Source organism: Callospermophilus lateralis, unplaced genomic scaffold, assembly GCF_048772815.1.
Source record: "Callospermophilus lateralis isolate mCalLat2 unplaced genomic scaffold, mCalLat2.hap1 Scaffold_143, whole genome shotgun sequence".
NCBI classification, from domain to species: Eukaryota; Metazoa; Chordata; class Mammalia; order Rodentia; family Sciuridae; genus Callospermophilus; species Callospermophilus lateralis.
The window spans coordinates 534,076-561,516 of NW_027512573.1; the positions used below are offsets into that span (position 1 = coordinate 534,076).

Below are 27,441 nucleotides of genomic sequence, written 5' to 3' on the forward strand. Positions count from 1 at the left end.
AGTCTCTGGTCCTCTATTCTGTACCATTGGTCTACCAATCTGTTTTGGTGCCAATACCATTCTTTTTTTTTTTTTTTTTTTTTGTTACTGTCGCTCTGTAGTATAGTTTAAGTTCTGGTATAATGATGCCACCTACTTCACTCTTCCTGCTAAAAATTGCTTAGAAACTTCTTAGACGATGATATACAATCAATCAAAAAATATATGAAAAATGTTCATCACCGTTAGCAATTAGAGAAATGCAAACCAAAACTACTCTAAGACTTCATCTCACTCCAGTCAGAATGGCAGCTATTATAAATACAAACAACAATAAGTGTTGGCAATGATGTAAGGAAAAAGGTACATTCATACACTGCTGGTGGGGCTGCAAATTGGTGCAGCCATTATGGAAAGCAGTATGGAGATTTCTTGGAAAATTGGGAATGGAACAACCATTTGACCCAGCTATCCCTCTCCTCAGTCTATACCCAAACGACTTAAAAGCAGCATATTACAAGGGACACAGCCATATCAATGTTTATAGCAGCACAATTCACAATAGCTAAACTGTGAAACCATCCTAGATGCCCTTCAGTAGATGAATGGATAAAAAAAAAATGTGGCATATATACACAATGGAATATTACTCATCAATAAAAGAGAATAAAATCATGGCATTTGCAGCTAAATGGATGGAGTTAGAGAAGATAATGCTAAGTGAAGTTAGCCAATCCCAAAAACTCAAATGTCAAATGTTTCCTCTAATATAAGAAGGCTGGTTCATAGTGAGGTAGGGATGGGGAATGTGGGAGGAATAGATTAACTCTAGATAGGGCAGAGGGGTGGGAGGGAAAGGGAGGAGGTATGGGATTAGAAATGATTGTGGAATGTGATGGACATTATTATCCAAAGTACATGTATAAAGACAGGAATTGGTGTGAATATACTTTATATACAATGAGAGATATGAAAAATTGTCCTCTATATATGTAATAAGAATTGTAATGCATTCCACTGTCATATATAAATAGAAAATTTAATTAAAAAAATAATTTTAGAAAAAAATAAATTTACTACCCTGAATTGCTGGAGATGTGCATTTCTAAATGTGTGTCCAATAGACACTTTGATTTATTTTATTGTGCTCTGGTGGAACTAAGGGCCTCACGCATGCTAGAAAAGTGCTGTACCACCCAGCTGCTTCCCAGCCCAACCTTTTGTTTTTACTGAAGCAGACATATGCTAGATTGTTTGTACAGGACTGTTCAGAATTGTAAAAACTCAAGTACACACTAAATACTGGTTACTGGAAACAGGTATCTGGGAGAATATTCATTCGGGCCTGCTATACAGTAGTTAAAGCAGCTGAGCTGTTTACTAGGAAGTCACTGAAGGGGCCTGCAGTGAGGCCTCCCAGGCCTGAGGGGAGAATGGTGCAGGACAATGGCAGGGTGTTTACACAGGTGCACCCAAGTACTCAGAGAAGCTTAGGAATGTGGGGAGGGGACTTGACCAGAAAGGGTTGCCCATGTTGCCACAACTGGATGTATATGTATTGTTCCTTTAAAATATGATCTAGCCAAGGGTGGTGGTACATCCCTATAGTCCCAGCTCCTTGGGAGGCTGAGGCAGATGGATGGCTTGAGTCCAGGAGTTTGAGAGCAGCTTGGACAACATAGCAATACCCCCTCTCTAAGTAAATAAATAAAACAAGATCTAAAGCAAATATTCCAAAAATGCTCAGGTCTCTTAGAGCTTAATGGTGTGTACACAATGGTCATTACATTATTATCATTTAAAGTTTGAAATACCTCTTGATGAGGAAAGGGGGTAGACCTGAAAAGAAAAGGGAGGAAGATGGAAAATGACATTGGGAATTTAGTCCTTCTCTTTAAAAAGCAGTGGGGCCACAAGGATTTGAAAGGATGGGAAACTGCTAAGAATTCTCCAGGCCTTGGGCTGTCCCAGGGCACAGCTGACCCCTGTTGCTCCTCGATGGGTGCCACCCCTCACCAGGACTTTCCCCTCCAGTGTCTTCAAGAAAACTCTGACCTCAAGACCCACAGGCCTTTTGTGGCTGTGATGACAACTCTCTGTGAATGCAAGGAGCAAGCCAGCAAGAGTCTGGCTGGGTGAGAGGGGGTCTGGGAGGAGGGAGCACTGGGAGGAGGGAGGAGGGAGTGCTGCCCCTGGGGTGCACTGGCACCTCCAAGCCAGTGCCTGCCTTGAACCCCATCACCTGCTTGGATTCCAGGTGTGGAGTGCAGCTGTGCCCCACTTGCCTGGGAGATGCTCATGATCCTGTGTGTCTGCCCTGTGACCATGTGTACTGTCTGATGTGCATCAAGAGCTGGCTTGTCCCTGGGCAGATGATTTGCCCCTCCTGTTTAAATGACCTGCCAGATAATTTCTCTGTAACAGTTTCCCAAGAGCACAGGTAAAACACTCTTTCTCTTTAAAAGTCTTCCTCTTTTCTCTGTCTTTTTTCCCCCAAATATAATATTCAGAAATTTAATTTCTATTAACCTTTGTCTGGTAAAAGTCTGGCTTCAGAGTGCTAGCTGTCTGAAGTAAGACTTGGGCACTTCTTAGATGATGGGTATCTCTGAATTCCTCTCTCCCCATGACACACACATCTGACAAGATTTTGAGACAGCAAAATTCAGAAAGTAATAAATGAAGCCCTTGAAAGAGATCCAAGAAACTTAGATACAGCTTCTCCAGACTCCTTTTCACATAGGTGGCAGGTGCTAGGCAAGCAAGCCCTCTACCATTGAGCCACACACCAGCTCTCTCCCAGCCTCTGGGAGGTCAGGAAGGGGAGCTGTGGGCTTTAGACCATGGTCATGCTCCATCAGTGGTTGCTTTCTCTTCTGTTTCCTCCCAATGGAGGGGTTCTATGACAAGCTTAGGCAGGTTAAATGATGGAGGTGTTCCTGGAAGAGACGTGTGTAGATGCTGCCTGCAGTTTTTAAGACCAGCTAATCAACAAAAGTAGATATTTGAATCTCTTGATGTAAAACAACATGCTGTCCAAATCTCAAATCATTCTTCATGCAGGGATTTGGGAACACGGTCTCTGAGTCTTCTGACTGGGTTTTCGCTGTTTCCTTAGGGTGGCCATTGGGAAACGCGCCCAGTTCCAGCAGATGTGCAACAGTTTCTTCATGGACCTAATTTCTACCATGTGCTTCAAAGACAATAACCCTCCTGAGAAGAACGTGATTGATGGGCTTCTGTCTCTACTCTTCGTGCAGAAGGAGCTCTTGAGAGATGCTCCCCAACGTGAGTTGCCTTCTTCTTTCAAATCTTGATTCAGTTCCTCTCTGTTTTGTGCCATAATATGAGCAATAGCACCTTTCTCTTTCTGACTAAGGATACCAGGAACACACGAAGTCTCTCTCACCATTTGATGATGCTGTGGATAAGACTCCTGTCGTCCGCTCTGTGGTGCTGAAGCTGCTCCTGAAATACAGGTAGGAGCAGCTCCCTGAATGCACACTTCTCTGAGGCCTCGGCTTCTCTGGCCTGTGTTGTGCTTGGTCTTTGTGCCACCACATATACTCACGCATGATCGGGGAAAGTTTCTTCAGTATGTTTAGACATGTCTCTGTCGGCATACTGTTATGCTCGAATTCGGGACCCCCAAAAGACCACCAGAGACCAAGATCGATGTAAGAAGCAAAGAGGTGTTTATTGCGAGCTAGCTCAGTCCTCTGCACACACAGCAACTTGTGGCACTGAGAGGCCCCAAGCCCAGGGTTTGCAGCAGTTTTATACACTCTTTGGGGAAGGCAGGGACTTCACATACATCATAGCATCTCTTAGCAAATGATCACACACTGCGGGAAAATCAAACAACAACTCTTAACATTGATTAGCACATTCACTGGCAGGAACAAGTTGGGTAAGGGTGATTGGTTAGTACCAGAGGGGAATTCATTTGAACTGATTCGTTTAAGCCACGAGGAGTGTACATGCTGAACTACATGGTTTCCCAACATGTTATCAACCACCATCAACTACTATGAGGGTCATCTGGCATCCCAGGTATTTTTCCTGTCTCATGCTGATTGGTGGTTGCTAGGGGGTTGCTATGGGTCCTCACCTAGCCTGACTGAGTCAGGGACACCTGGCATAGCAGATCTCTCCTGTTATTTGTAGATTAACAACTCAGCATTGTGGGTATGTGTGCCTAGGAGTGCTCTGTGGGTCTTTCCAAGGGCAAGGGCCACGCCCCCTTCCTTGGACAGGCTTTGCTCTGAGGTAGAGGCTGGCCAGGCATGGGTATGAAGTGAAAATACAGAGTGCTGGGAAAGGACCCTTGGTGTGGTGATGCATGCAGAACCCAGGAATGGTTGTTCTGACCCTAGCTCCATGGCCACCCCAGAGTGTGATTTTTGGTGTGGTAACTCAGAGTCTCCCTCACCCTCGATGTCCTCCAAGTCCAGATTCCACAACATGTGGACTCTGTGTTTTCTCGAATTAGGCAGTCGGTGATGTCCAAGCATGGTGTCCTCTGGCTGATCCTGTGTGTTCATTGAGCTTCAGTTCTCAGAGTGCTGGCAAGGACCCTTTGGTGGGGAGTTGGTTCCTGAACTCTGAATTTTTAAAAATAATACTGAGATAGTAATTTGCCTGTTCAACATGTCCATGTTTGCAATAATATTGCCAAAGCTTTTCTGCACAAAGGAAATAGCAACCACAGTTATGGTCTTCTTCTTCACTGTGCATATGTATTTTTTAAAATGCCAGTTTCACTATGAGCTTTACTAAATCTCAACCCTTGAGTTTGAAATTTTAAAAAAAAATTTAGTTATAGTTGGACACAATATCTTTATTTTGTTTATTTATTTTTATGTGGTGTTGAGGATTGAACCAATGTCTCACACCTGAGGGGCAAGCGCTCCACCATTGAGCTACAACCTCAGCCTGAGATTGTGATTTTTAATGTTGGTCAATGGAAATTGACCCAGAACACTGAAAAACAGAAGACAGTGCTTATCTCAAAGAATGCTACTCCTAAAGGTCTCCAGATAAGAACTAGCTGCTTGTCTCGGGCCTTGCCATTTTACCTGAAACAGTGACCACCAGACTAAAGATCTGTGGTGATGTTAATGCATGTAGGTAGGTATCTACAACAAGAGATTGTAGACTAAAAAGATGCCAACATCTCAAGATTTGCCTTGCTCAGAAAACCAAGGCTTTTCCAAATGACCAATGCCTAATGTCGCAGAATCATGTGTGTCAAAAAGTGATCCAGTGGCTGGAGATGCAGCTCAGTGGTAGAGCTTTTGACTGTCACACAGTGGGGCCCCGAGTTTGATCCACAGCACTGGGAAAAATCCATAACAGAGTAGACTATGTGATTGTAATATACTTGATGAAAACAACTGATATGGTATCAGGTTCTATAACCAGCCTTCAGAAATGATCACTTTAAAAGTGTTTTTATAGTATTGAAAAGAATAACCCCCAATATATGCAAGAACTATTAAAGATTTCTCCCTTTTCCAACTATATCATGTGGAAGGCCAGATTTTCTTCAAATGCTTCAAAGTAGTATCAGAAGCAGATGTAGGAAGTCAACTGACTTCTGTTAAACAGGCTTCCAAGAATTATAGGAAAGCCACTCTTCTAAACATTATTAACACATGTGGGTTTATTCTTTTTATCTTAAATGAACTGATACACTCTTGAAACTTTTCAGTTTCTAATACTATAAGCATTGATAGATTTGACCCACATAAACAAATCAATAAGTTTTAAAACTATAAAAGGGCCTGAATCCAAAATGTTTGAGAACAACTGGTCTGCAATATGGAACTTAATATTCCTTCAAGCCTCTGCAAACATATTTTTAATAAAAAGCTGTTAAGGAATCTCCATATTGCTTTCTAGATTAGTGGCACCAATTTGCAGTCCCACCAGCAATGTATGAGTAAGTGTGCCTTTCCCCCCATATCCTCAATAAAACTTATTGTTGTTTGTATTCTTACAAGCTGCCATTCTGACTGGAATGAGATGAAATATTAGATTAGTTTTGATTTACATTTCTCTAATTGCTAGAGATATTGAACATTTTTTCATATATTTGTTGATTGATTGTATATCATCTTCTGAGAAGTTCTGTTCATTTCCTTGGCCCATTTTTTGATTGGGTTATTTGCTTTTTTTTTTTTTTGTGTGTGTGTGTGTGTGTGTTAATTTTTTGAGTTCTTTATATATCCTAGACATTAGTGCTCTGATGTCCATGTGGTAAAAATTTACTTCCATTCCGTAGGCTCTCTCTATACCTCACTGATTGTTTCTTTTGCTGAGAAAAAGCTTTTGAGTTTGAATTCATCCCATTTATTTATTCTTTTTTAAATTAGTTACACATGACAGTACAATGATCTTGACATGTCATACATTTGAATTATATGGGACATAATTTCTCATTTTTCTGAGTGTACATGTTGCAGAATTACATTGGTCATGCAGTCACGAATATACCCACAGCAATAATAATAATAATAATTTTATTCTTAAAAAATAAATTTATTCTTAATTTTATTTCTTGTGCTATAGGAGTCTTGGTAAGAAATTGGGACCTAATCTGACATGATGAAGATTTAGGCCTACTTTTTCTTCTAATAAGCACAAGGTCTCTTGTCTAATTCCTAGGTCCTTGATCCATTTTGAGTTGAGTTTTGTGCATGGTGAGAGATAGGGGCTTAATTTCATTTTGGGGAATATGGGTTTCCAGTTTTCCCAGCACCATTTGTTAAAGAGGCTATCTTTTCTCCAATATATGTTTTTGGCACCTGTGTCTAGTATGAGATGACTGTATTTTGTGGGTTGGTCTCTGTGTCTCTGTACCATTGGTCTACAAGTCTAATTTGGTGCCAATACCATGCTTTTTTGGTTACTATTGCTCTGTAGTATAGTTTAAAGTCTGGTATAGTGATGCCACCTGCTTTACTGTTCTATCCAACTCCTTGGTTTATACCCAAAGGACTTAAAATCAGCATACTACAGTGACACATCCACATCAATGTGTATAGCAGCACAATTAGCAATAGCTAAACTGTACAACCAATGTAGATGCCCTTCAGTAGATAAATGGATAAAGAAACTATGGTATATATATACACAGTGGAATATTACTCATCATTAAAAGAGAATAAAACCATGACATTTTCAGGTAAATGGATGGAGTTGGAGAATATCATGCTAAATGAAAAAAAGCCAATCCTAAAAAACCAAAGTCTGAATATTTTCTCTGATATGTGGATGCTGATCCAGAATGGAGGTCTGGGGGAACATGGAAGGAATAGAGGAACTTTAGATAGGGCAAAGGGGAGGGAGGGAAAGCGAGGGTGCATGGGGATAGGAAAGGTGGTAGAATGAGATGGACATCATTACACTAAGTACATGTATGAAGACACAATGGTGTGACACTACTTTGTGTACAACCAGAAACATGAAAAAAAATTGTACTCTATATGTGTACTATGAATTGAAATGCACTCTGCTGTCATGTGTAACAAATTAGATTGAATGAATTAATTAAAAGATCTGTCAAATATATATATATATTATACCTTTATACACACAGAGAAATAAATATATGGGCAGATGATTGGTTAATAGATGCTCTTTTGTATAGGGTGATTCTGCCATTCTAATGTCATCAGGAATAATATTTATCTTTCCACAGCTTCCATGCAGTGAAAGATTACATCCAGGCCTACTTGTCCCTATTAGAGAAGAAGGCATTCATCATTAAAGATAAGACTGAACCCTACATGCTCTTCATCAACTGCCTGGAAGTAAGCCAGCTGCCACTTTGGTGCTTTTCTTCTACAAACTCTCTGAACCATATGGTTTACACAGTGCAGAGTTTCTGAAAACTGAAAAAAATGCAGCTTTATGCAGTACAATTAATAGATGCTTCTTTTCCATGTGAAAAAAGAAAGAAGTTTCAAAGACTTCGCTCTGCTCTTAGATGTCACACACACAGTCACGATTCTCTTGGTGATATTTCCATCACTGCGTGTCTGATGTTGGGCTTGTGAGATCCTCACCTAGCATCTGAAAATGTCTGATGTTTGCACAGCAGTGAAATCCCCTACAGATGCATTTTTTTGAAGGTGTCCCTGTTGTTAAGCAGTGTATAGAGTACAAATGAAATGCTAAATGAAAAAAGCCAATCCTAAAAAACCAAAGTCTGAATGTTTTCTCTGATATGTGGATGCTGATCCAGAATGGAGGTCGGGGGGAGCATGGAAGGAATGGAGGAACTTTAGATAGGGCAAAGGGGAGGGAGTCATGTGCATGTGTGTGCAAAGCAGAAGAAACCACAGCCTGGATGAGTACACCACAGGGTTAGCAATGGTCATACCCACCTGGCGAGATCCTGAATCCTTTTTACTTTTTATTGTCTTCATATTTTTATTCCCAAAACTTGTATAATGCATATTATAAAAAATAGATTATACACATTTTTTTTCCTTATCAGTTTGCTTTTCCTGGTTGTTTTCTATAATTTTAGAAGGTTAAAAAGTTGCCTGTTGAAAAGTATAATATTCTTTTCTTTCTTGTTCTTTGCTCCTTAGGATTCAATTCAGGAGAAGACCAGTGCTTACTACACAAGGAGTGAACTCGACTGCCTGAGGGAGGAAGGCCATTTCCTACAGACCTGCTCCTCAGGGAGACAAGGCCAAGGACCTGCCACTACAATGTCTGTTGAGTGCCTTCAGGAGGTGGCCAGGACCCGCTTGTGTCTCGACAGGGCTTCTGATCTCCTTTTGGAGCTTCAGGAGGGCTCAGGCAGGTCTTTACCTTGGAGAAATTAGCTACAAGTTCAGAAGAACAGGAACTCTCCTTAGGGTCTTGCTGGCCCTTACCATGTTCTACTGTTCTGGATGTTTTTTTACTGAGTTCCCCAGAAGTAGACTCTTAGTCCCCAGTCACTGACTAGCTTTCTCCTTGCACTGTCAGAGCTGGCTGTGGAGGAGCAGTACTACCTGCAATGTGTCGAGCAGTTCTGCACCCAGGCAGGGAACGACTGGCACTGTGTGTACCTGGTCCGGAGGCTTGCGAGCCTGCGAGGGATGGAATTTGTGCAGAGCCTCTCCAGGCAGGGCCATCGATGCCAGTGGGTGTTTCCCAAGGGAGTCATTGCACAGCAGGTGAGACGCAGGTCCCTGGCAGAGCAGGAAAGCTGTGGGAACCACTCCTCACTCTCCCTTCCCTCATAATAGGCAGGACTCAGACAGGCATCTGGTCCTTGGTCTCTGCTTCAGGGTGGGTTTAGGCCACCTGCCATAGAGCAAAGGTAGGTATGGGCATGTTTGTGCGTGCACATTTGTGTGTGTTTCTGGTTTGTAGTTCACCTGCATTTTATCGAGGCTTAATTTGTAATTGAATTCTACACAGGAAAAGTGAATGAATGTTTCTTTTAATATTTGCTTCCAGCAAAGTAAAAGGTTACTCAGCTTGCAAGCTGTGTCTTGTGCTCTCTGCCAGGCAGAGGTGGGTAAGAATCGAGAGACACTGCAATGAGTTTGGCTTTCAGGCGTCTCCATTCCCAGTGCTCAAAAATTGTTAAGTTCTTAGTTTCCTGGGGTTAAAAAAATGGCACTGAAACTCTTGGCATCTTTAAGATGACTATCTGGGACTCAAAAATGACATGTTTTTGTCACTTTGCTTGGTGTGTTGCTGTGTGTAGAAAAAGTAAGAAGCTCCAGGGTCAGCCTCCCTTCTCCCCAGGCTCTCCATCCCTGTGGAGGCCATGCTCCTGAAGACCTCCAGGATTGTCATGGCTGGAACTCACAGGGAGTTCCAGCTGAGTTGCCTCTCACCTACAACTGTGTCTGCTGTTTTTCTTTGCCTATGGAGAAGGGTCTTTGCAGAACACCCTACCCTGCCCCACCATGACAAACCCTCTTCTCCTGGGCTGCAGAAGGACCACACGGGCCAGATGGACCAATACCTGGTGCATGGGGATGAATACAAGGCACTTCGTGATGCAGTGGGCAAAGCCATGCTTGAGTGCAAGGCCTCCAGCCTCGAGACTGCTCTGATGGTAGGATGGGCTCGCAGCTTCTCCCTGATTTCAGGTGGTATCCCTCACACCTGCATCTTCCCTGTCAAAAGATGCAGATGTGATGGAGAAGGTCTCTGAACAGCCCCAAGAGTGACACTAATGCCAGGAGGCAGATGCCTATTGTCTTTATATCGAGTAAGAGATATTAACAATTAGAAAAATCCAATGCTATGTAGATTCGTAGTCCACATACACACTATGTGTCTATTTTTATGTTGATACAGGGTTTTAGGGTTCTAATCATTTAAAAAATATTTTGAGTTGTAGAGGAACACAATACTTGGATTAATTAATTAATTTTTTATGTGGTTCTGAGGATTGAACCCAGTGCCTCACATATACTAGGCAAGCATTCTACCACTGAGCTACAACCCAAGCCCCAGGATTCTAATCTTTAAATTGTTCTGGTCTTGCATCTTTTTTGAGTCCCTGTTTACCCTTGCCTTACACCAGGAAGAGGAAGTAGAAAATTCTGTCTCTTCTCAGGACACATTTCTAAAACCAGTGAAGTAGTCACAGGAGAACAGGTGCTGACTTCTGTTTCTCCATCATGACTGCCTGTGCACTGAGGTTAACCTGAGCTTATCTCCTGACCTTGTAGCCCCAGTCATGTGCATGGAGGCCCATGGTGCATAGCCAAGGGAAGGTTGCTCTGGGTAGTGCTGTATCTTCTGAATATTTGCTCCACACCCCACCCACAGTCCTTCGAGAGCCCCAGGGCTCAACAGGCAGTCTACCTGCTGCTGGTGCTATTTCACTGCTGCTCTCCACTGTTCCCACAACGCAGACCTCTGCCCTAAGCCAGAGGTGAGTGACACATTGGGGCTTTCATTCAGTCTCATAATTGGAAAGGACTTTCTAAGCACAGAACTCACAAATTTTATTTCCTATTTAGGGTAATAGGAATTATGACCTTCCATAATTTTCTACATAGAATAGAGGATGTACCCTTGTTATGTGGAAGAATTATTTTGTTTGATCCAAACCTTACAGACTCAGGAACTTTACTTAATGTTTACCAAAACAGAGTATTGAGATCTGTACTGAAGAATGTGGTTGCTGTGTTCTGTATGAAAATTCTCTTTTCTGAAGCATTTCCCCTCCATTGGTGATCATTTAACTATGTTTACCTGGATATTTGATGTGTACTCAGTATCGTAATGTGTGACTTTCAAAGAGGAAACCCTAAATTCACAGTATTCCTTTTTGAAATATCCTAACATGAAAAACGTCTTTTGTGCCAGCAATGCGAGGCTGTGAGCAGGTTCGTTGAAAACAGCAGGATCCTGTCTCCTCCGGGAGTCAGGCCTTTCGCAGCATCCCTCGTGGCCAATACTATGCCTTTGCTGAGCACGGGCCCTGGTGCTGACAGTCTTGAAAGAACAGTGACAGAAATGGCCATTCACACTGCAGCTCTCCTTCTGTGTGGACAGAGTGAAGTCTTGGTGCCCCTGAGGAACTTAGCTTTCTCTCCCGCCAGCATGTCGGTAAGCTGCATGATGATAACTTTGATTTTACAGTGAAACTTCAATGTATTTTTTCATGTTGAGACCTGGCCGGTGGCTGTGGGGACTCTCAAACCTGTCCACCTTTTAGATTCTCTGCCCTTTGCCGGTTCACACAGAGCTGTTGTTCATCCTCTGTAAACAGCTGAGAAGAAACTTTCTCACTCTATGCCTCTTGCTGCGCTGCAGCCCAGAGGCCCTCTCAGCAGGGCCATTTCTGCTCTTGGTCTTTCAGAATGCTTTTCTTCCAACAATGCCTGAAGACCTGCTGGCTCAAGCCCAGAAGTGGGAGGGTCTGGAAGGCGTCCAATGGTATAGTGAGTACCAGTGTATGGGGAGGGGTCGCACTCTTCTCAGCTTGTAAGGTCAGCCTGCAGCCATGCCATACCTGAGGTTGGACCTGGGCTTCACTAGGTTCTGCTGAAAGCCCATGTTACCTGCCTCCTCCTGCCTTTGGCTTGAGGGCCACAGACTTAACTGGCTAGGTGACCAAATAATTTCCCTGTGTAGTCATGGGATAAGAGCCATTGGGCTACACTGGTGCTCTCTAGAAATGTCACTTGGAAGAAGGGGGGCCTGGAAACCACACTGAGGCTCATTCAAAGGCCAGTCACAATCCAGAGGTTTTTGACCCAGAGAGAGCTTCCTGCAGTCTAGACCTGGGAGACAGCCACATAACCCATGACTTTATATGAGTTGTGCTGTTGCCTTAAGTAAATAATCTTCTAAAACTAGTTTTTAAAGTTGTTCTAGAACATGATTTTGCCAAAAAAGTAAAAATCCAAGAGAATAGAAAGATATACAGTGCTAGCCCTGCTGCCACCAAGTTACCCCTGGTTTGTGTCTGGAATCCAACTTCTCTCTGCTGTGTAAACCAAATTCAGACTATTTTCATGGGTGATATGTGTTCACTGAGCTCCAGGAACATGCAAGTAATTTAGCCGATGGCATGGCTCGAGGCTTCTGGTGAAGTGCTTAGGACATGGGCTCTGCGTCCTGTTGGTCAGGGCCAGAGAGGAGGGCAGCAACTTCCCCTTCCCACATTTGGTAATTTGATGGAGCCTTGCTAGCTAACATGTGTCCTGTTGTTCTCTGAACAGTTTGTCCCAATGGTCATCCGTGCACTGTAGGACAGGTGAGTCTTGGTGTTTGGGGAAGGTTCAAAATGTGCATTCCCATGTGGGGTGGGGGGGAACAGACTTTGGAATAAGGGTCTTAATCTTCTGGAAGGCACAGGTGCATTCTGAGAACTACTCAGTGTGTTCCAACTGAGTCTCATTTAGAGACACCAAGGACATGATTCTTTCCTGCAGATCGTCTGTGCATCGTAGGATATTTAGCAGCATACCTAGCTTCAGCTCACTGGGTGCCAGTAGCAGTACCCCCCAGCCCAGTGTGATGCCCAAGATTGTCTGCAGGCATCACCCAAGTCTCCTGGGATGCCGTAATGCTGCTGGCTGGGAGCACTGTAGCAGGGCTCAGCCACACAGACCCTTAGCTGGATCACTAGCCAGAGAGAAATGTGGGCTGAATACCAGAGAACAGGAGAGGACAAGAAAGACTCATAGCTAATGAGCCCTGGGGGACAAGCAGATGCTGGTCATTTGGGACTCTGGGGCATCTCCCTGGTTGTTCACAACACCTGCACTTGCTGAGCAACAGGCTGCTGGATTAGACCTATGCCTGCTTCTCCATAAAGTGAATAGGAGACAGGGATGGAGCCTGAATCCCACTTGCTTCCTTGTCTGTGAAGTGAAATAGAAACAGATTCTAGGGCCCCTCTTAGTGCTGAGTTCTGTGGTCTGAACGCCTGTAGCTGGAGGGGCCTGGTGTGGCTGTGATTCACAGCATGCAGTGGGATGCCATTTGACTTGAAAACCTGGGCCCATCAGTGATGGCAAATCTTATGGTTGGGTTTTTGTTTTTGTCCAGTGGGTGTTAGGAGGTCTATTTGGAAGCTATTAACAACATAATTCCTGGTGTTAGATAATGAAGCTCTAGAGGCTGGCATGCTAGTCACAGGGATGAAGGAGGCAGTGAATATGAGAAAGGAAGATGGGGCTGTACACACTTGTCACTCTACATGGGAGTAAAAAACCTTATTTTGGAAAAATAAAGCCACCTTTGCTCATGGACGGCACACTTGATTAAGTGCCTACTCTGTCCCCAGAGCTCCTGCTGCTTACTGATGCATGCATGCACCAGATGCAGTCCGTGGCACACGCCACCTCCTATGCAAGGTGGCTTCTCCACATGTAGCAATGCTGGCTGCAGTGCTGACTGTGGGTCCCCTCCCTGTCCCAGTGTGGCAAGCCGATGGAGCTGAGTACCTGTGTTGACTATGGTGCTGTAATTGGAGGTGTCGACCACAGACCTCACACCGGCTTCCAAAGCATCGGGTATGTGGGCTCAGCTTCTTTCCCTTGGAGCCTGGGGTTCCAGGCTGTCTATTCCAGCAAGAGGAATCATACCAACTATAGGATCACTAACACCACAGCTGTACATCTGGACCTGTGTCAAGTTGGGGATCCACATCAAACACACCTGTAGTCATGTGGCACTGAAACTTTTTGGTTGTTGTTGTTTTGCTTTGTTTTGTTTTTGTGGTGCTGGGGATGGAACCTGGGCCTCACACATGCTAGGCAAGTGCTTTGCCATTGGGCTGCCCCCCAGCCCTGTTTTTTTTCTTTTTTTTTTAATATGAGAAAAGTGAAAGATACATATAATCAGTCTTATCAAGTACATCCATCCCTCCATATCTGCAGGGACTGTTCCCAGGACACTGCCCTCCACAGATACTCAGATTCAAATGTTCTGTTCTTTTATGTCATGAAACAATCTTGTTTGTGACCTACAAATAGGTAGGTCACAAAGTTTTAATATTATTATTAAAAAAATAATAAAAATTATTTTTTAAATATTTTTTCCTTTGATACTGAGGATTGAACATAGGGGTCATATCCCCCCATCCCCAGCCCATTTTTATCTTTTTTTTTTTTTTTTTTTTTTTTTTTTTAGAGACAGGGTCTGGATAAGTTGCTTAGGGTCTTGCTAAGTTGCTGAGGCTGAATTTTGAAACTGCAATTCTCCTGCCTTAGCCTACCAAGGCACTGGAATTACAGGTGTGCACTACTGTACCCGGCCTTCCATAGACTTTTAAAAAATTATCTCTAGGTTTCTTATTATACTCATGCAATGTAAATGCTACGAAAATATTCACTTATCATATTTTAAAGGAAATAGTGATAAGAAAAAAGCTGCTATTCAATATAGATGCAGTTATTTCTGAATATTTTTATTCTGCAGTTGCTTGAATCCACAGGTGCAGAACTGCAGATACAGAAGGCCCAATGTACCAGATTCAGAAACCAGATAAAAATTTGACCTCCAGCTAGAGACAGTACATTCCTATAATCCCAGCTACTTGGGAGGCAGGAGGTTGGAAAGTTTGAAGCCAGCCTGGGAAACTTTGTGAGATCATCTCAAAATAAAAATAGAAAGGATAGGGGGCATAGTTCAGAAGTAGGGTGCTTTCTTAGCATATGTGAGGCCCCAGCTCAATTCCCAAAACTGAAAATATAAATAAAAATAAAAATCTGATCTCACAGTCTCATGCTTGATTCTAAGGTAAGTGTGGCTGTCAGTGTTCCCTTAAGATGAAAGGCAGGACTTTCTACCATCATCATACATCTGGCTATTCTGTTACAAAATTTTAAATCATCTAGCCTGTTATCTCCATAAACTATCAATGTCGTTAAATCTCAAAACAATTTTTGCCAGACTGTGTATCTCAGTTTTTGACTTGGGAATATTGAGAATAACGTGGACAAACCCCATGCGGATGCAAAAATGCTCCAAACTTGCTGTCCTGATGCAGGTGTTGGCCTCCATCCTGACACCCTGCACTAATGGCCACATTAATGATCTGTAATGATCAGATCATAAAGTCTACTCGGCCCACTGCAGCCACTTAACACTGGGAATGTTGCAGGTTTTGGCCAGTCAGCAGGGTGGGTCTAAAGAGAAGGAATTGGAGGCAGGTGGTCTAGGCTTGGAATAACCGGTACTTTTAGAGTTTTCTTCAAAACTGGAAACCTAGCTGGGTGTGGTGGTGCACACCTATAATCCCAGTGACTCAGTAGGCTGAGGCAGGATAATCAAAGCCAGCTTCAGCAACTTAGCAAGACTGTCTCAAAATAAAAACTAAAAAAGTGGAGGTTGAGAATGTAGCTCAGTGGTTGAGCCCCTGGGTTCAATCCCTAATACCCAAAACAAAAACAAAACAAAACAAAACAAAAAACTGGGAACATAGTCATTAAGATGTGAGTCCCTGGCTGAGGAGAAACAGACATCTCCAATCTTCACCCTGTTTCCTCTCCTCCTTTCCAGAGACAGCACAGATAGAACCAAGACTGGCCATGTGCTGGGCCACCCGCAACCCAGAGATGTCGTAGTAGTGTCTGACTGAGACCTGTCCCCAGTCATCTTCATTCTCATCCGGCTACTCACTCATTTGGCTATGCTTTGGGGAGCCACACAAAATCCTCAGGTATAAGATGCTACCGCTAGACTCTCTTATGTTGCCATAGGAAGAACCTGCTGTGTTTGCAGTCAGTCCTTTTGTCTACAAAGTCCTAGACACTTAGGGATTTTACCTAGTCCACAGGGTAATACAAAGTTATAGATCCTGCTTTTTCCACTGTGACATATGATGCAATGGGGTAACTATTCATCAGATTATGGAAAATCCTCTTCATTTTTTAATTTTAAAATCTGTTTTAACTGACAAAAAGCAATTACACATACAGTGTGATATCTTAGCACGTGTATACAAGGTGTAATAAGCATCTCATAAAGTCTACCTGGGCATGGGGAGGTGGTAGGACCCTGTCACCCCCTCATGGTGGAGGCTATTTGAGGTGCAGGGAAGCATTCCCTGCTGCACCAGGATGACAGAGCCAGCAGTCTCTGGCTCCAATCACCTGCCTCCCTTCCTCTGCTGCCTGCATCATGAGATGCAGGTGATTCCATCTGCTGCCTGAGAGCACCCTGACCTCACCTAGAAACCACCTTCTCCCCAGTGCAAGTGCTTTGCTCCCTTGGCCTCTCACTGTGTCCTTTAGACAGAGATCCCACTGCACATCTTGTTTTCTTGTTCTCTCAGGCTGTGATAAATATCATCAAGCCTCCAGTGAGTGACCCAAAAAGATTCCTGCAGCAGCACATCCAGAGAGACTTGGAGCAGTTAACAAAGATGTTGGGGAAGAGTGCCGATGAGACCACCCATGTGGTCCACCTCATGCTGCGCTGCCCTCTCAAAGAGCAGCACCTACTTCCTAACCAGAGTAAGTGGGGTGAGGGCTGCACATGACTGCCAAGAGGTCAGGCTCCCTCAGCTCCTGGTGAATGGCATGACAAGAGTGGGAGCAAGCACTCTGCTCTCCTTGCAGGGGCTGGAGGGGCTGCTGCACTCCTCCACATATCACCTGCCTGTCAGGGGCCTGCAGCACTGATACCTGTTGCTTGTTCATGTAGCATTAACCTGTACCCTGAGATCACATGGCACCCCACCAGGTGATATGTATTCCACTTCTGCTTTCCAGAGATGTCACACTTGTACCCTGACTTAATATGTGCATGTTCACATTACATGAACAAAGGAGGCTGCAGAACACTGTCTGCCAAGCTAACTCTTCTACTCTTAAACATTTAAACCATGCCAAAAGCAAAGGTCTGTGAGGGAACTCTGTAAGTGGTTATCTGAATGGCATTGGGAGGGATTTCAGTTTTTTTTTGCTTACCTGCAAAAATCTTTTAAAATGACCACTGCAGAATAATGTTATTTAAAAGCATACAAATAATACAATAGCAATGAAAAGTCTGTTCCCATACCCAAAGAATCCCTTTCCCTTCAGGGATATCTTTGCCAGAAACCAACATTAACATGTACTTCCCATTTTATCAAGACTGATTTTGCCAAATGCCTCTTGTTCTGGTGTGGTTTCCACAGCACACGGACTCGGGAGCCCAACAGGCAGCAGTGAGGTGGCTCTGAGCAGCTGTTAGCATCTCTTTGTCCCTAGGCTTTTGAGTTCATGTCCTGGCTTTAACCATTTGTTTAGAATACCTTTAAGACCACCGCTTTGGGTTGGAAGGTTGTCAGAGACTCAAGTATCTTCACAAGGTCTGGAGGCTGGTGTTGGCAGTACCTGGCTAACTTAGGAAGTTATCACCTCAAAAGGAGGACTATCTTTATTAACATTATTCAGTGTTTTCTGTATGGAGATTGCCGTTTTTTGTTTCTTGGATAACACACACGTTTTGGTTTTCTTTGTAGGGCATTTAAATTTTGATGCAAAATTGTCAACCAAAGGACAGAGAAACAATTAGGAAAAACATGTTGAAGCTCTTCTTCTACCTGAACTGGAGGTAACTGTTGAGTGGTGACTACTCCTTAGCCCTGTGTCCAGGAGGGGGTCCCATTGATCTGTAGAGCACTGTTGGCCCACTGTCCTCAGGAAGGTCATTAGAGTCCTCATCTGGAGAAACCGCTCCTTCTGCTATCCCCAGGTGTCCCTCCTATACTGCTCATAAGTTAGGCCAACAATTATCAGGAGTTCTCACAGGGCAGGTGGCCGCTTGTTCTCTATTGCTTTTTACAGCAGGATGTGAAAGTAAGAGGCAGAGACCCTCCAGAAATACAAAGATATCTGGATTCATGACTGCTCTGGTGAGAACATCACAGAGCTGACTATCCACAGCAGGACAGAAAAGTCAGGAAGCAAAAGGGAGGTGAAGTAAAGGCCCTTCAAATAAAGTTTGCCATGTTTGGGGAGGCAAAAACCCTATAAACAAAGAACCCTCCAATCACCGTGAAAGACAGCAAAATCATGCATCCAGTGTGTGCAGGCAGATTCCTAAAGAGCCACTGTGGGGCCATGAGCTGCCCAATTGTCTGTGACAATGTGTCACTTGCAGAATGCTATATCATTTCTTTATCCAGCATCTAGATAAGACCCTGCTGAGTGTGAGCATGCTCATCAGCCAGGATGAACGCATCAGCTCTAGCCCTGTGGCCAAAATCATATATGGTGACCCTGCAAGCTTCTTGCCCCAGCTGCCCCAGAAAAGTGTGGTTCATTGCTCAAAGATTTGGAGCTGCAGGAAGAAGATCACAGTCGAGTACCTCCAGCATGTCGTGGAGCAGAAGAACGGCAAGGAGGTGGTGCCCGTGCTCTGGCAGTTTCTACAGAAGGTGTGTCTTTCATGGGCTGCCCCCTTTTCCTGGAATACTTCTGTTGAGGACTGGGAGGCTCTGTGCCTGAGTTCAAAGTCATCATTCCTAGAGGCAGAACCCTAACCAACCCCATCAGCACTGTGACTCTGAATGCAAGATCTGTAGCAGCAGTCTCAGGGAGAGCACAAAAGTCTTAAAACATCTGCTGAAGTCACAGGTATAATATGCACATGAGTCGGGTTAGTGGTGATCAGTAAGAAACTTGAAGGCCAGGAGGGACCACCCTGGTCACTCAACTGTGACACCTTGTCTTCATCCCCAGAAGTTGAGCAGGTGGTTACCAGCAAGTACCTGGTGAACAGTCAAGAATACACACTAAAACCAAACCAGAGCCCTCCCTGTGCCCTTCAGGCAGGAGGCAGTGTGCTGAATGATGGGGCTGTGGGATCTGCCAGGCCCAGAAACCATCCCCAGCTTTTACCCACTTGAGCTTTCCTGGGCCACAGTAGAAGTTCTCACCACCTCCCTCATGGACCAGTACCATGGCAGGGAGCAGAATGATTTGGAAATATTTTGTGCTCACACTAGAAAGAATTTTATGGTAGTGTTGTGATCTCTTTTTAAGACATAGTTTTATTTGACTGAGGATGCTGGATCCTGGATCTTCAGAACAAAATCCAGGAATCACACCAGCTACCATTGCCCCAGGCCTTGGTCTTTCCTTCCAGCAGCATCACACCCAACAGTGGGCCCAAGAGTCAATTTTTAAAACTTTTTTCCAAATTATTTACTTTTATAAATTCATTAGTTATACACATTAATGGGAATTGGTGCGATATTTCCGTGTATGCCTAAAGCATGCACTGATCTTGTCTCTGTGTCTGGCTTCACTTAAAATAACATCCTCCAGTTCTATCCATTTTTCTGAAAATGATTAGGAGTTCATTCTTCCTACAGCTAAAATCATATTCTATTATGTATATCAACCACATCTTTATCCATTCATCTGCTGATGGGCTTCTAGGCTGATTCCATGTCTTAGCTATTGTAAATGGTGCCACATAAACATGGGTGTGCAGTACCTCTTTGATACACTAATTTTCTTTCAAGTGGGATAGTTGAGTCACATGGTAGGTTTTTCTTAGTTTGAGGAACCTCCATACTATTCTCCATTATGAGGTACTAATTACATGTCCACTAGTAGTATATTAGATTTCGATTTTCTCTTCATGTTTGTGAGCATTTGTTATTTTATGTTTGGGTTCATTTATTTTTTTAGGGTGGGATACTACTGGCAATTGAACCCAGGGCCTTCTTGGGCTTGCTAGGCAAGAAATACTCTACTACTGAGCTAAGTCCCCATCCCTAGCTCCCCGCAATATGACAAGGTCTCACTAAGTTGCCCAGACTGGCCTAGAACTTGCTGAGGCTGGCCTTGAACTTGTGATCTTCCTGCCTCAGGCTCCTGATTAGTTGGTATTACAGATGCCACCATGCCTATCTTATTTTTTATAACAGCCATTCTAACTGTGGTGGTATAGCATCTCATTATAGTTTTGATTTGCATTTCCTTGATGGCTACTGATATTGAGCATTTTTTCATATATTTGTTAAACACTTGTATTTCTTCTTTTAAGAAGTGTCTATTCAGATCATTTGCTTATTTTTAAATTGGATTGCTTTGATATTTTTGTTGTTAAATTTTTTGAGTTATATACTCTGGGTATTTACCAGCTGTCAGGTAAAGGTGGTTTTGGGGTCCTATCCAGAAAACCATTGCCTGTGCCAATGTCTTGGAGTGTTTCCTCTATTTTTCTGCTGACAGCTTCAGAGGTCAAGTCTTACATCTGGGTCTTTGGTCATCTAGAGTTGATTCTTGTCAAACTGAGAGATGGTGGCCCAGCTCAGCCCTTGAGGAAGCTTTTCATTGGAGGAGGGAGGGGACTTGGTCCTGTTCATCCTACATCGGTCGGGTGCAGGGCATGTCTAACATATTGAAAACCCTCCACTTGGTGAGAGGATGGGCTTCCCCTTTCCCATTTGCAAGTTTCAGGGTATAATCATGTAAAACAACCCACTGACCACACAAACCACACAGAAAGTCCCCGCCTGCCCCCAAATCTATACACCTCATGTTGTTCCTCAGTTAAATAGAGAAAGTGTTACTGAGCTATCTTCTCTTCTCCAGGAGGCAGAACTAAGACTGGTGAAATTCTTACCTGAGATTTTGGCCCTGCAAAGGGATCTAGTAAAACGATTCCAGGATGTTCCAGAAGATGAATACTGTTCCATCAGGAGTTTTATTAGCAGTCACAGTTCAGGTATGACTGCTGTCTGCTCCAACAAAAGATCAGGACCATCCATGTGTTGTGGTTCAAAAGGATCATTCAGGTTAGGGCATGAGGGTGGGGCTCAGATGCTAAGCTAGAACATGAGGCAAATGATGCCAAATCCCAGAGACATGCCTTGAGCCACTGCTGTGGCTAGAAAGCCCTCACCGTCTCCAGCTCTCACACAACCTCAAACTTGAAATGTGGCATGCTACTGAATGTGAAGAAGGTGCAGGGTCAGGTTCTTGGGAGCACACCTTGTGGTTTCTTGTCAGGGTAGTGGTAGGGGTTGTTTCTATGGGGCTCTTACCAAGTGTTGTGTTCAACAGAGGGGCTGAGGCAGCTATTCCACAACAGGATCACCATCTTCCTATCCACGTGGAATGCACTGAGGCGGTCACTGGAGACCAATGGTAAGTGTCCTCCTCCATGTGGCTCTGCCAGCACCCTGCTGTGTGTGTGGCAATTGCAATCTATTGCAGGAGGTGCCTGGGATACGTGAATCAACCTCCAAAGTAATTCTCAGTCCTCCTGAATCTATAAATATGGAATCACAATAGAGTTGAGAGCACTTGAAACTTAACAGCTAGGGACCAGCTCTATGGAAACGGCTGCCCATGGCTGCCCTCCTCCTCCCCTGCCTCCAGGCTGTGACCCAAAAGCCTGGAGCAGAATCCCTCCACTTAGGAATGATCCTGTCTTTTAAAGGTGAAATCAAGTTACCTAAAGACTACTGCAGCTCTGACTTGGATCTGGACACAGATTTTGAGGTCATCCTACCCCAGCATCGGGGCTTGGGTCTCTGCTCAACTGCGTTAGTCAGCTACTTGATTAACCTTCACAATGAAATCATCCACATGGTGGAGAAGTTCTCCAAGGAAAACAACAGGTACTACAGAAGCCCATCATCCCTGCCACCAGGTTTGGCTGCAGACTCTGCCAGCAACAGCTCTTGTCCCCACTCTCTCAGGCTTCATCAACAAAGCCCCGTGTTTGCACATGGTTTTCACATGCTCACACTATGAAGGCAGAAGCAGGAGCATATGTACCAAAGCCTTAGGCCCCATACACCTGCCCTGGACCCCAAGAATTGTATCTTGTGTCCCTCAGCTATTCCGTGGATGCCTCAGAGGTCACTGACTTGCATGTTATCACTTATGAAGTGGAGCAAGACCTGATTCCACTGATTATCTCCAACTGCCAGTATCAAGTGGAGCAAGGTGGGGAGACGTTGCAGGAGTTTGACCTGGAGAAGATCCAGCGGCAGATTAGCAGCTGCTTCCTCCAGGGGAAGCCCCAGCTAACCCTCAAGGTAGGCTGGGCCCTCTGTCAATGATTTTCTTGTGTCAGTCAGCCCTGTGGGTTTCAGGGTAAACAGACTTAAGTGACACCCAGGCTCTCGTCGGTGTTATCTCCTCCCCACTGGTGGTCTGTGGTCCCTATGCCTTCTTTGGGCTGGGAAGTGTCCCCAGCTCTCTTCCATATCACCATCACCATCTGCACCTGTCCCCTAGGGCAGTCTCAAGTCTCAGTGGACTGGGTTTCCACTACAGTTAATGGTACCACCAAGAAAACCCATCACTGCTGCCACCCCTTCAGTTGCATATGTAGTTGGTACCCAGAAACCACTGTGCAGACCTCCCCATTCCGTCATCCTCTAACTGCCATGGCTGTGGCTTCACATCAGAGTATTTAGCCTTTGGTCCAGCTGCCCAGTGCCAGCAGCACCACTTCATCTTAGTTTCCTACCAGAATGCCACCATGTAGGAAGTATCAGTGCAGGCACCCCTGGAAAGGGGAAGTCAGGAACCCCCACTCCCAGCCAGTCCACAGCATATAGACAGCATTACATGGCCTCCACCACACTCCCCCATCTGTCACAGAGGCCCTGTCACCTGACCCCAGCCCAACCTTCCAGCTGTCTCCAGGCCCTTCCTTTCTTACTGCATCAAACCCTGTGACCTGCCTTCTGACTCCCTGAGCACAATGGCACTTCCACACTGTCCCTTCCAGTGGCTGCCCTCATCCTTCCAGGTCCAGTCAGGTGTTATACTAGGATGTATTTATTCCCTCATTGCCTGCAATTAGGCTGTCAGTTGCTTAAGCCCAAAGCCATTTTTAATTCATCCCGAGAGTGGCTGCCTTGTGCACAGTCTCTGCTCAGTGTCACAAGATAGATCACAAATGTGCACATTCCCATTCCTGTTCCTCTAGTGCTCTTCCTCTCTTGTGGTCCTCAGACACACTATTCTACAGGGCAATATCCACAAGGCCACTGTAGCCAGGCTGGATTTCTTGTGTTACTGTGTCCAACGAGTGGGGGTGGAACAGAGTCATCAGGAGACAACAAAGCTACATTCCTTGCCCAGGAATATACTGTCCGGTTTGGTACTTAGTCACTGAGTCACTGTTGAAGAATATATCTGTCATCAGATGGAAACCTCCACTATAGCACTATAGATTTAATTTCCAAAACCTTTTTTTTTTTTCTTTCTCACCTTAGGGAATACCCATGCTGGTATACAGACATGATTGGAACTTTGAACATCTCTTTATGGACATCAAGAACAAAATGGCACAGGTGGTCATAATAAACCCTCACTTGCAGGGTGGTTTCATTCACATATAGAAGGACAGTCCAGTCCCATATGCTGTGTGCTGTGAGCACCAGGCTCTCTGGCTCTCTAAGGACCCCAGGAGCTCCTTAAGAGCCCAGTGCTTTCTGGAGAAGCAAGCGGGATGGCCAATCACCAAACTTTCTTTGAGTATAGACCAACCAATTGGGGGTTGTTTTCTTAATGATGATATCATGACCATGGTGCTACAAGTTGAGAACTCACTTCTTCCTGCTCCTTAGGTTCTGCTACTGACAGATGGAGAAGCTGTTGTGCCTTTCCATGTACTCATGGGTCATGTGGTGGATTCAGTTAGCTCGGGCCCATTTCTGTGCAAAGTCTGAAACGCTGCTACACTCAGCATCAGCTCAAGCACAAGCATCAGTTCTTACCACAAGTGCTGAATAGCTGGTCCTGCTGGCAGCTCACAGTTAGGCTCTTAACAAGTAGGAGAAATAATAGCCTGACCCAAGCCTCTGTCCTGCTTTTGGTTTCAGTGCCTTCTCCCCAATTCGGCCATGGATGCCATCAGTGGAGAGCTTCAGTCCTACAGCGATGTCTGTGAAGCCCTGTCTGTTATAGAGGCCACTCTGGGCTTTCTAGGCACAGTTGGTGGGGATCCAAATATGCATCTGAATGTGTATGTCCAAGACATCCTGCGAATGGGTGACCAAATGACTCCAATTTTAAAGGTGGGTCCCATATGCCTTTCAAGGAGAATCAGCATCATCTCATCTTAATTTCCTGCCAGAATGCCACTAAACAGGGAGCATCAATACAGGCACTCCTGGAAAGGGGCAGTCACGAACCCCACCCCTAGCCAGTCCATAGAATAGCAGCACACACTGGGGAGAGGAGAGGAATGGACACTCAGTGCTGACCACCTAGTAGAGTGGGATGCACAAGTGACTGAGGACATTGGCTACCTGTACGCTGCATGATGCTCACAGACACTGAGCTGCTGCAGGAGGGGGAGACTCATGTGTTTGCAAGATGAGACAGGTAGACTCTTGGATGGAACAGAGGTGGCCTCAAGACAGGAAATGGAGGAAACAGGGAGGAGTGCCCTGGGGTACCCCCCAGAGTCCTTGGTGTGCACCAAGGGAGGGTGTGAGCCTTTGCATTCTACTTGGGACTCTCTTCCTCTTCCAGGCCTTAAGCAGATGTCAGTTAAAACACGCCATTGCTCTCTGGCAGTTCCTCTCTGCTCATAAATTGGAACAGCTACTGGGACTGAAGAAAGTGAGTCTGCCCTGCCTCTGCCCAGACTAAGGGAGATGCACCCTCTTCCCAGGCTTTGATGTTGCACTTGTTTATCTTTTTTAGGATCCCTTCAGGGAAATCAGTTCTAAGTACAAAGCAGACCTCAGCCCAGAAAGTGCTAGGCTCCTCAGCGCCTTCCTGAATTACACAGACCTGGATGCTTTCCTCCTAGAGCTTCATGAAATGATGGTGTTGAAACTAAGAAACACTCAGACCCAGGACAGCTTCAATCCTGAATGGAGGTATGGTGTGCATACCTGCCGGCAGGCAGGTGTGCAGAATGTTTGCTTTTTCCCATTGACGTGAAGGTAGTTCTACTTACAGCAGGACCCTCTGTCTAACAAGTGGACCTAACTATGTCAAAGAGATAAACATTTTAGATTAGGTAGAAAAAGCTACACCAATGTGTGAAATCTAAGATATTCAAAACTATCTTAATTTTACATTTGTGTCAATCTAATGGCCAAAAAATTGTATCTTATTTTCACTTGTTTCTCCACCTACTTGTGTGGTTGGGCACATTTTTAAATTTATCACCACTTTTATCATCCTCTGAATTATCTCTTGGTAGCTTTTGGTTATTGGACAGGGCAGTTGATCTCTTTTTTCCTTTTGGTACCAGGAACTGAACTCATGGGTGCTTAACTACTGAGCTGTATCCTCAGCTCTTTATTTTTTGAGATAAGACCTCATTATTGTTGAGGCTGACCTCAACTCTGCAACCCTCCTGCCTCAGCTTCCTTAGATGCTGGGATTATAGGCATATGCCACCACACCCAACCAGTTTCTCTTTCTTAATGATTTTTAAAAGATCTTTGTATAGAACAGATTAATCTGATGTACACATTACAAATGCATTAGAAGTCAATTGATGGGATTTTTTCATAAAGTCGCTGTGGGGCCAGGTGCAGTGGTGCATGCCTGCAATCCCAGGAGCTCTAGAGGCTGAATCAGGAGGATCGTGAGTTCAAAGCCACCCTCAGCAACTTAGTGAGGCCCTAAGCAACTCAGCAAGGTCCTATCTCTAAATAGAATATTAAAAAGGACTAAGGTTGTGGCTCAATGGCTAAGCACCCCTGGGTTCAATCCTCAGTACCCCCCCAAAAAAAAGCCACCATGGGGACATACACTAAAGGCCTTCCTTATCACATCGCAGGGTGCTAAAATATCCTCATGTTTTCTCCTGCTGCTTTTATAGTTCTATGTTGCACATTTCTTTCATTAGTTCACTTTTATATGTGGTATGAGGCAGGCATTTCACTTCACTTGGTTTTCTGGATGGACAGTCAGACTACACTTGCTATTTCTGATCTCAGGCCATAATGCACATGCCTGTGAACAATTAAATTATCCTTCCTAGAGAATTTACAACCTTTGGTAAGATAAACCATTCGAGGGAATACCTGCCTTTTCTGAATGGCAAAGCTTTGTTTTTGATGCAGCCAGACAGGCCCGTCAGTGGAGTGCCTGAAGTGGCCTAGCTGAGCATCATCGAGGAAGCTCCTTCCTCTAGAAGCCTTGAGCCTGGGACTCCAGGTCTAGCTCAGGAACTTGGTAGCTGGCTGACCTTAAGCTGACCCTCAGTATTTCCCATCTTATTTAGCACCTCAGTCCTGTCAATGCCTGGAAAGAGTGAGAGCTGATAGGCTCCTGATGCTCTAAACACTATCTCTTGTGCTTGATTTTACAGCCTAAGGGACACTCTAATGAGTTACATGGAAACCAAAGAGAATGAAGTTCTTCTGGAAGTGGAATCCCAGTTCCCAGAAGAGATACTGCTGTCCAGCTGTGTCTCTGTGTGGAAAGTGGCAGCTACACGGAAACAGGACAGGCAAGCAAAATAGGATTCTCCACTCCATTTCTTGATGTGCTGCAGACACAGCTCCCCTCCCCTCCCCTCCACTGTGCCTCTGGGAGCACCTGGAAGGAAAGTGTTGGCACAGCATTGAATTCAAGGCCAGCATGTACTGTGCCAGCTGACAGCTTTTTTTGAGAGTTAAGCTGTTTCTGGAATACATGCAGATGCCAGAACTTCCATGTTACATTATGAATACCAAGTGGTGAGAATGGCAGTTACTTGAAACTGGAAATCAACCACCATCCTGTGCATTCAAAGAGTAACAGGAAGAGTCACAATTGGGGTCACACCCAGCAATGACCTGTGTCGGGTCTGCAGCCTGTTCCTCATGCTTCCTAATGTTGCCACACAGAGGCAGAATGTAGGGCTACTGGTCTTTTTTTCTTTTTCCCTATGCTATTCTGCATACGCAGAAGAGAATCTGGTTTTCTTCTCTTTCCCAGTCCCTTAAATTCTGAATATTATACTCATATTTCTTGGGTTCCAAGATGTGAAAAAAGTACCACACTATTTTTGTCTTCTCACTAATGGAAAGCCAGGGTGTCCACACATGCCTTA

General features: G+C 44.5%; 1 pseudogene; it reads left to right on the forward strand.

Moving 5' to 3' along the window:
- Positions 1 to 26,869, forward strand: part of LOC143387893 (E3 ubiquitin-protein ligase RNF213-like) — a 100,304-nt pseudogene extending 73,435 nt beyond the window's left edge.
- The last annotated feature ends 572 nt before the right edge of the window (positions 26,870 to 27,441 follow it).